This window comes from Ornithorhynchus anatinus, chromosome X3 (genome assembly GCF_004115215.2).
Source record: "Ornithorhynchus anatinus isolate Pmale09 chromosome X3, mOrnAna1.pri.v4, whole genome shotgun sequence".
NCBI lineage: Eukaryota > Metazoa > Chordata > Mammalia > Monotremata > Ornithorhynchidae > Ornithorhynchus > Ornithorhynchus anatinus.
Genome location: NC_041751.1, coordinates 7,055,699 through 7,064,325, shown reverse-complemented (window position 1 = coordinate 7,064,325; position 8,627 = coordinate 7,055,699). Strand labels below are relative to the sequence as shown.

Below are 8,627 nucleotides of genomic sequence, written 5' to 3'. Positions count from 1 at the left end.
TGGGTCTAAAAGCCTGCAATTACACTACACGGTCAAATTTTACTCCCGAATCCATTAGCTTCTACCGTCCTGGGTTGCCACGGTGGCGGTCTCAGGTGCGTTTGATGAAATAGAAAAAAAAAAAATCCTCGTCCAGGGGAGAAAACACTAACGGCTGAATCCCTGGGGTTTTGAGTGGGCGCACGGAAGGCAAATGGCACGGAAGTTCGAAAAAGTTCGAAAAGCAGAATAGAAGGGATCTGAGCAGCTATTTATTGCCTGCTGTTTAACCACCAGGATAGTCCCAGCCTCATTTTCGAGCCATTAAGCGGGGAACTGATGACTAGTACTCTCGCTTTCAAGTGGTCTGATCCGCCTTGGTTTGCTTTGGATACCGCAGGCCGGGCCCATCGAGGCAGGGGATTTGTGTAATGATCAGCCCAGGAGTCCGCCTGGATAGACAGCCAAGTGATGTAGGCATTCTGGAGGTCTTCTTTTCCTAATAATAATAATAATAATAGTACTCGTTCATTCGATTGTATTAATTGAGCGCTTACCGTGTGCAGAACATTGTACTAGGCGCTTGGTAGAGTCTAGAAATCTAAAAATTCTAAAAAGAATCTAAATCTAAATATAAAGAGAGGCCATCAGGACGATCCCCCTCGTGATTTTACGGCAACACTTTTGCACCTTTGGATTTGAACCTCGGGAAGGCTGAAACGCATCGGCTGGGCCGGATCTTCCTTTAACTTCCTTTACAAGATCCTAAACCACCCGCACAGTCCCATCAAGACTCATCTGTATTCTTGGAAGGTAGGTTTGCTGCTGAGACTCCGCTGCCTATTGATCTGTAGTATAGTACAGGAAGATTATTCCTTTTTTTTTACTGAATTTACTTCTTTTTGATTTATTGCTTTTGCAAGCGAGTTATTGATCGGAACAAAACTCGGATAAATTAAATTAAAGGTTTAACCCTAAGCAGCTTTTTCCGATATCAAAAGTCATCCGTATTCTTTTATGCTATGCGTTACATGCCTGCTACGTGTTAAACACTGTTCTGAACGCTGGGACAGGTGGAAACTTAATTAGATCGAATACAGTCCCTGCCCCACGTGGGGCTCACAGTCTAAGTAGGAGGTAGAACAGAAGCGTGGCTCAGTGGAAAGAGCCTGGGCTTCGGAGTCAGAGGTCATGAGTTCGACTCCCGGCTCTGCCACTTGTCAGCTGTGTGACTGTGGGCGAGTCACTTCACTTCCTCTGTGCCTCAGTTCCCTCATCTGTAAAATGGGGATTAAAACTGTGTGAGCCCCACGTGGGACAACCTGATGACCCTGTATCTCCCCCAGCGCTTAGAACGGTGCTCGGCACCTAGGAAGCGCTTAACAAATACAAATACCAACATTATTATATTTACTCCCCATTTTACAGGCGAGGAAAGGGAGGCTCGGAGCAGTTAAGTGACTTACCCGAGGTCACACAACAAGCGATCGGCAGAGCCGGGATTAGAACCCAGGCACTCGGACTCCCGTGATGTGCTCTTTCCACTAGGCCAGCCTGCTTCTTCAGTTAAATTCTGCCATTTGGGAATATTACACTTAGTCTTTCTTTCTCATTTTCCTCCCTCCTCCTTCCCTGCCTTCTCTCAAAACCCTGGCAGAAAGCTTTGCTCTCCAGTGACAATATCTTTCCCCGTGCAGTACTGGGTTTAGACACGGAAGAATGTGTATCGCTTTTTATTCATTCATTCATTCAATAGTATTTATTGAGCGCTTACTATGTGCAGAACACTGTACTAAGCGCTTGGAATGTACAAATCGGCAACAGATAGAGACGGTCCCTGCCCACTGACGGGCTTACAGTCTAATCGGGGGAGACAGACAAAAACAATGGCAATAAATAGAACCGAGGAGATGAACATCTCATTAAAACAGCAGCTGAAGCTCTATTGCGAAGGGCATTCAGAAAGGAGGGGCAAAGAGATGCCGTTCTGATATCGACCGCTCCACTTCACATTGGTTCCCGTTGCCATCAGAGGCACTTATAAATAATAAAGAACATCGTATTTCTCTAGACATTTCCATCAGGTGGCCTCAACATCAAATCCGACGCAATCCTGTGAAGGTGAAGGTCCAGTGGCTTTAGTTTTCCATTTTAGGGATAAAACGTGGACCTCGAAGAGGATACCGTTGTCTTCCCGGAGATTCCAACCCTTCTCCTCTAGGGGATAGAAGCCCTGTGGTCCAAAAGAAGCACTGAGACGATGGATGAATTCCCAGGTGAATGGAACGGACTTTCCCATTTCTGGAGAGTCAGCTTTGGATGGCAAATGGGCGGTATTTATTGAGCACTTACTGTGTGCGCAGCAATATACTGGGCGCCTGGGAGGGGTCGAAAAAACAAGGCCAGCCCAGGTAGAGGCTGGGTTCAAGTGGCTGCTGAGGCGGGCGGAAAATGACAAACTCAGCTGGAAGGATCCCGGTTGCTCATTGCAACCCGACCCAATCAAACATTTCTATAACATATTCTAAATAAAGTTCAGGAGGAAAGTTGCAAGGTCAGAAATATTTTTGAATGGGTTTTTGCAGAAGGAAAAGAACATTTCTGACCTAAAGCTGCACTGAACAATCTTTCATTTATCATTCGCGCTTGAGCAAAGACTCTCCCTTAATGTTTTCAAAATCACTGCTCTCTCCCTAAGCCTACCCAGAGAAGCCTCTCCTCAGTCAATCGGTAGCGTCTATTGAGCATTCGCTCTGTGCAGAGCGCTGTACTGAGCTGTACGCTAAGATGCACACATCACCATGTCTCCCGATAGGCAGGTTGCCCTCCTCTCAGTCAATCAGTGGTATTTATTGAATGTTTACTGCGTACAGAACACTGTTCTAAGCGCTTGGGAGACTACAATACAGTCTTTCCCTCCGCCGCTGCCCGGGAAAGGTCCGGTCAGAAAGATACAAAAAGTGATTCGGTGAAGTAATCTGTGGTGTGAAAGGGAGAGTTTAAATAGAGAATGGCGGTAGACGGAGAAGAATCAAGATTTTTAAGATTCCCCACAACTCAGACCATATCGGCACTAAAACGGTAACATATATATTCTAATAAGAGCCTTTTCTTATGGTACACTCTGTCTAGGTTCACACTAAACAATAAGATAACTCTACCCAAGGCCGGCTTGGCCCATCGTTGCTCCAGGTCCAAGAGTATGGTTTTAATGATTTCTTGGCCAAAAACTATTCTTTGCCCCTGGAAATGAGTGGGGATAGCAGGAATTCTATCGTATTGTACTTTCCCAAGTGCTCAAATATAGTGCTCTGCCCAGGATAAGTACTCAGTAAATACCACTGAATGATCAGAGGAACACAGAATACTGTTTAATTGCCATCTATGTGGTCTATTTTGATCAGCGCACGTATTCAGATCACCATTTCCCCTGTCATTAACTCCTAAGCTTTATACATTCCCTTTAAAAATCAGTATTGATAATGACGACGATGTTAATGGTATTTAAGTACTTGATACGTGCTAAACATCGTATTAAGTGCCGGGACGGATACGAGACCATCAGGTCGGAAACAGCCCCCGTCCTGTCCGACGTGGTGCTCGGGGTCTAAGTGAGAGGGAGGGGAAGTGCAGATGAGGAGCCGGAGACACTGATAAGCCAAGTGACTCGCTTAAGGTCGCAGGGCAGTCACATGGCACATCCAGGATTAGAACCCAGGTCCTCTGACCCCCCAAACCCGCGCTCTTCCCGCTAGGCCACACCGCTTCCCCTCTAAGACCTTTATCGTTCATTTCCTTCATTTCATCTATTCACTGTGACGGCACACGTTTAGCTAACAGTGATACCGAAGCATCCGCGTGAGCGGAAAGGAGTATTCCATACGTTACATGAAGTGTTGATTTAGCTGATCTCCGAGAAAGGCTTCTAATTATTCTGCATTATTTCTAACCCTCCATTTCTTTTCCTTTTCCTCAAGAACTCTCCGCTTCCCTTCTTATCCCTCCACAGCCTAAACGTCTCCGCTGCCCGAATCGAAAATGTCCACCGGTTGTTGATTCTACTCTGCATAAAGCAGAAATGATTAAGCCTGGGCTTTAAGGTAACCAATCAGTTCCCTCCCCACCGCTTATCCTCGCTCCTATCTCACTTCACCCCAGCTTGGATACTTTGTTCCTCTCATGCCAATCTACTCACTGTGCCTCATTTTTTTCCACCGCCGCCCACCTTGTCCATATCCTCCTTATACCTGGAACTCCCTCCCCCTTCACAGCCGGCAGACCCCCGGTCTCCCTACCTTCAAGCCGCTGATAAACATCACGCCTCCTCCAGGAGGCCTTCCCTCATTAATAATAATAATGCTAATAACGTCGGTATTTGTTAAGCGCCTACTATGCGCAGAGCACTGTTCTAAGCGCTGGGGGAGATACAGGGTCATCGGATTGTCCCACGTGAGGCTCACGGTCTTCATCCCCATTTTACAGAGGAGGGAACTGAGGCCCAGAGAAGTGAAGTGACTCGCCCACGGTCACAGAGCTGACAAGTGGCGGAGCTGGGATTCGAACCCACGACCTCTGACTCCCAAGCCTGGGCCCTTTCCACTACAGCTCCTAACCACTTGGGTACTCACCCCCTCCCACAGCATTTATGTCATACCTTAGAGAAGCAGCTTGGCTTAGTGGGAAGAGCCCGGGCTTGGGAGTCAGAGGATGTGAGTTCTAATCCCGGTTCCGCCACTTGTCTGTTGTGTGACTTTGGGCGAGTCACTTCACTTCTCTGGGCCTCGGTTCCCTCATCTGGAAAATGGGGATGAAGACGGTGAGCTCCACGTGGGACAACCTGATTATCCTCGTATCTACCCCGGCACTTAGAACAGTGCTTGGCACACAGTAAGCGCTTAAACGACCAGATGCCATCACGACGATACCGTCACACTCTATTGCTTCCCCCCATTTTAAGGTCCGTTTTCCCTGCTGGATCGTAACCCCTTGAGGGCGGGGATCATGTCCACGAATTCTAATAATAATAATAATAATGATAATAATAATAATGTTGGTATTTGTTAAGCGCTTACTACGTGCGGAGCCCTGTTCTAAGCGCTGGGGGAGATACAGGGGAATCAGGTCGCCCCACGTGAGGCTCACAGTTAATCCCCATTTTACAGATGAGGGAACTGAGGCCCAGAGAAGTGAAGTGACTCGCCCCCAGTCACCCAGCTGACAAGTGGCAGAGCCGGGAGTCGAACTGACGACCCCTGACTCCGAAGGCCAAGCTCTTTCCACTGAGCCACGCTGCTTCCCCAATGTTAATTCTAATAACGTGGATCGAAAAGGGCAGGTTTCTAGAGGCCCAAACCGAGCATATCTGAATGGCAGTCGGGGCTCCTGTTTGGAGTCCTTGGAAAATGAGCAGTGTCCCCAACAAAAACAATTCCCCAACTGAACCACCTTCCCGAGAGACACCGAGGTACCAGTTGATCCGAAAAGCACCCGGTTGAGGAAGCCGTGTTCTTTTCCTGTTAACCAACTACGCCCATCTGACGAGGCCGCTCGCTTTATGGGTGGCTAAGGGGGAAAGAGAAATCTCTCTTAAGGAGCGTCCCGTGTCTGGTCGGAGCTACTGCCGGCTCGGGGCTGCACTACCGTCGGAAAGCAGGGAAACAGAGCCGTCAAATCACACCTTAAAATTCCTAAATTTCCATTTAAAACCTGGAAATGAAAGGAAACCACGTGCACGATTCCTCCCTAGAGATGCACTCTGAGGAAGCAGGGTTTATTGAAAGGACGGCTAGAAGAGAAAAAGCCAATTCTAAGCTTTTGCTCCCAGATCCCACCACAAAATTTGAAAGCTGTTAAGAAGAGGAAAGGACAGGCTGAGATACCAAAGCCAAAGTACCACGTTTACTTCAGCTTTTCCCATACCACTTCCTTAAACCCAAAAGAAAGGAGCCGGTGGAACTGAAAGAGAAAGATCAAAAAAACCCCAAAAACCACACACACTGGTCAGGGTGTTCACCTTAATCTAGTTTCTACGATGGCCAAGTTTCCAAGTTGTTCAGAAATTGAGGTCGGGCATTTCCTAACTCTGTTACGAACCAGAAGATTGATTCCTTTGCCTCTGAAAAAGAGCAGCTTGAATATAGAGTCTCGTAAAAAAAGATTCTCGACGAATCCCGAGATGGAAGCAGTCAAATTTCCAAGTCTCTCTTCGAAAAAAGGTCAGGCGGGTTTTAAAATTTCCATTTTCCGCTCCGCTGCAAATTGAACAAACAGGTTTTTTACTACGCAAGTAAATGACGGCCTCCGGTTATACAGATCCACAGTAGAAGTTGTTTGGACACTTCTACGGAGACCTTAAGTCATAATTTATCTTCCTCACTTGTACTGCAGGCGACTCTCCATCCAACAGAACAGATCTGCTGTTTCTCTGGGAGCGGGACTAGCTTAGGAGATGAGCGAGAAAACACAAGACGGATGCTAATCACATTTTTATAAAAGGTTTGGAGGTTATTTCGAAGAAATGAAGCAGGTTGGGATATTTAATTTACTCAAACGGCTTCTACTTTGGCATACAAACCATCCTGGGGAGACAAACAGTGATATTACTTCGGAGAGGCTTGGCGGCGGCTCCGGCAGAATCCAATTGTGCTTTTATGGACACGTTTCCCTTTTAATGAGATTCTGGATTAGATGTAAGCAGAACAATTAGAATGCTTTTCACACCCTCCCATTGTCTCCCAGGGGTGAGGAAAGATCAGAAGCTCGAAATGAAATAGGAAATCCCGTACAGCATTTGAATGATTGAAAACGCCGGGAAATGGGAAAAGGGAAGGGAACGTGTCTGCCGACTCTCTCACACCGTACTCTCCCAAGCGCTTAGTAGAGTGCTCTGCACACAGTAAACGCTCGGTGAGTACTTCTGATTGAAAAGTCCGCTTCTCGGATCCCGGATATAACGATAATGATCGTGGTATCCGTTGAACGCCTCCTACGTGCAAAGCACTGAACTAAGCGCGGGGGGGGGGATACGAGGTGGTCGGGTGGTCCCACGTGGGGCTCGCGGTCTTAATCCCCATTTTACAGATGAGGTAACTGAGGTACGGAGAAGTGAGGTGACTCGCCCAGAGTCGCACAGCAGGCAAGCAGCGGAGTCGGGATTCGAACCCATGACCTCCGACTCCCAAGCCCGGGCTCCTTCCACTGAGCCACGCTGCTTCTCATGAATACGAGGCGAAGACAGTTCTGGAGCCACTATAAACTACAATAATTTTGGGTGCCCGTACGGGGAGCAAGCACGTTAAACCTGTTCTCTGAGGTAACAAAAGAGTATTCTTTGCCACGGCTCAGTCAGGATCCAGGCTGGAATGGCGGAAGCACCCAGCGGCAGGAGGAAAACCGATGGGGAAATCCAACTGGGCGATGTATCCCCAGAGAAGGCTGAGGTTAAAAAAAGAGTTACAACTGAACGATCATCACGCTCTCACCTGTGGCTATTATCATCATCGTAGCCAGCGGCGGCAGCAGCAGCATTTAGAGTTACTGCGCCCTCGCCGATGTGCTTGAGAGCAGAAGACACGGTCTCCTCTTTATTCTTTGGACCACCCAATGCGGCAGGTGCATTTATGATCAGCAAGCTGTCTGCGGGGTCCCGTGCAAACGGGAGCTGGTCTTACTACGCGAGGGATGTCCGTGGGGAGCAGCCGAGAAAAGAAAACATAACCGACTTTTTAAACAGCGTCCACGTCGCGTAACCCAACTTCCCCTTCCCCCGGACTATTCCGATCTGTTAGGCAGCCGACCGCTGCGTGGACCCAAATACGATTTGCGATTCCGCTTCCTTATGGAATTGCCTGTACCCCTAAACTTCGGCCCGGGCCTGAATTTTCATTCACTCATTCGATCCGACGGTATTTATTAAGCGCTCACTGTACGCGGAGCACTCCGCTAAGCCGTCGGGAGGGTACGATACGGCAATGGACAATTCGCACAGCCACGAGGAGATGCCGAATTTAACGATCGCCACCTAGATTCAGGCCGAACCACCGGCCCGGGAATGATTTCTGTGAGAAAAGGCACCTGCGCTTCCGAAAACGCTTCTCGTGTGTGGAAGAGAGCGACCGGGTCTCCCACGAGGCACGGCTGAGTTTGAGAGGTGCTTTTAAGCCTGCCGTCCCAGCCGGGAAGGAACGTGAATTGGGTTTCAACTCTATTTCCCATCTAGCCCGCAAAAAAGAAAAATGCACAGTAATCGCTTCTAACGGCTCAGAGAGGTGGCTCCGGCCCCCTGCGCAATCTTCCTGAGAGCGACTTCCCTCGGGACGTCTCGGGCTCCCGTAACTATTCACGGTGCCGACGCCTCACATTTTCCGGCTACTTCCACAAACCCGCTTCTCCCGCAGGGACGTCCTGCGGGAGAGGGAGGAATCACACGGCAGACACGGATTCTCAAAGCAGATTTAAGGTAAGCCGGTTTTGTTTTGCGCTTGGTGATAAAGCGATCAAGTGTCTGGATGGCAATTATCGTCATCGTTTCTTCCCCTCCCCGAATCCTCTCCCGGCCGCTGCAGCAAATTCCATTCCATTCAACCTGATCAGCAAAAAGCCAGAAGAGGCTGCTCTCTACTGGGGCAGATAAGACATCATAATACGTG

General features: G+C 48.5%; 1 long non-coding RNA gene across 1 annotated transcript; it reads right to left on the bottom strand.

Annotated features, from left to right (window-relative positions):
• Positions 1 to 238: 238 nt before the first annotated feature.
• Positions 239 to 7,998, bottom strand: LOC120638132. Its single transcript, XR_005659636.1, has 3 exons — positions 7,461 to 7,998; positions 5,993 to 6,230; positions 239 to 478 (listed from the first exon to the last, which is right to left on the bottom strand). It is a non-coding gene; the product is annotated as an uncharacterized LOC120638132 (long non-coding RNA).
• Between the last annotated feature and the right edge of the window lie 629 nt (positions 7,999 to 8,627).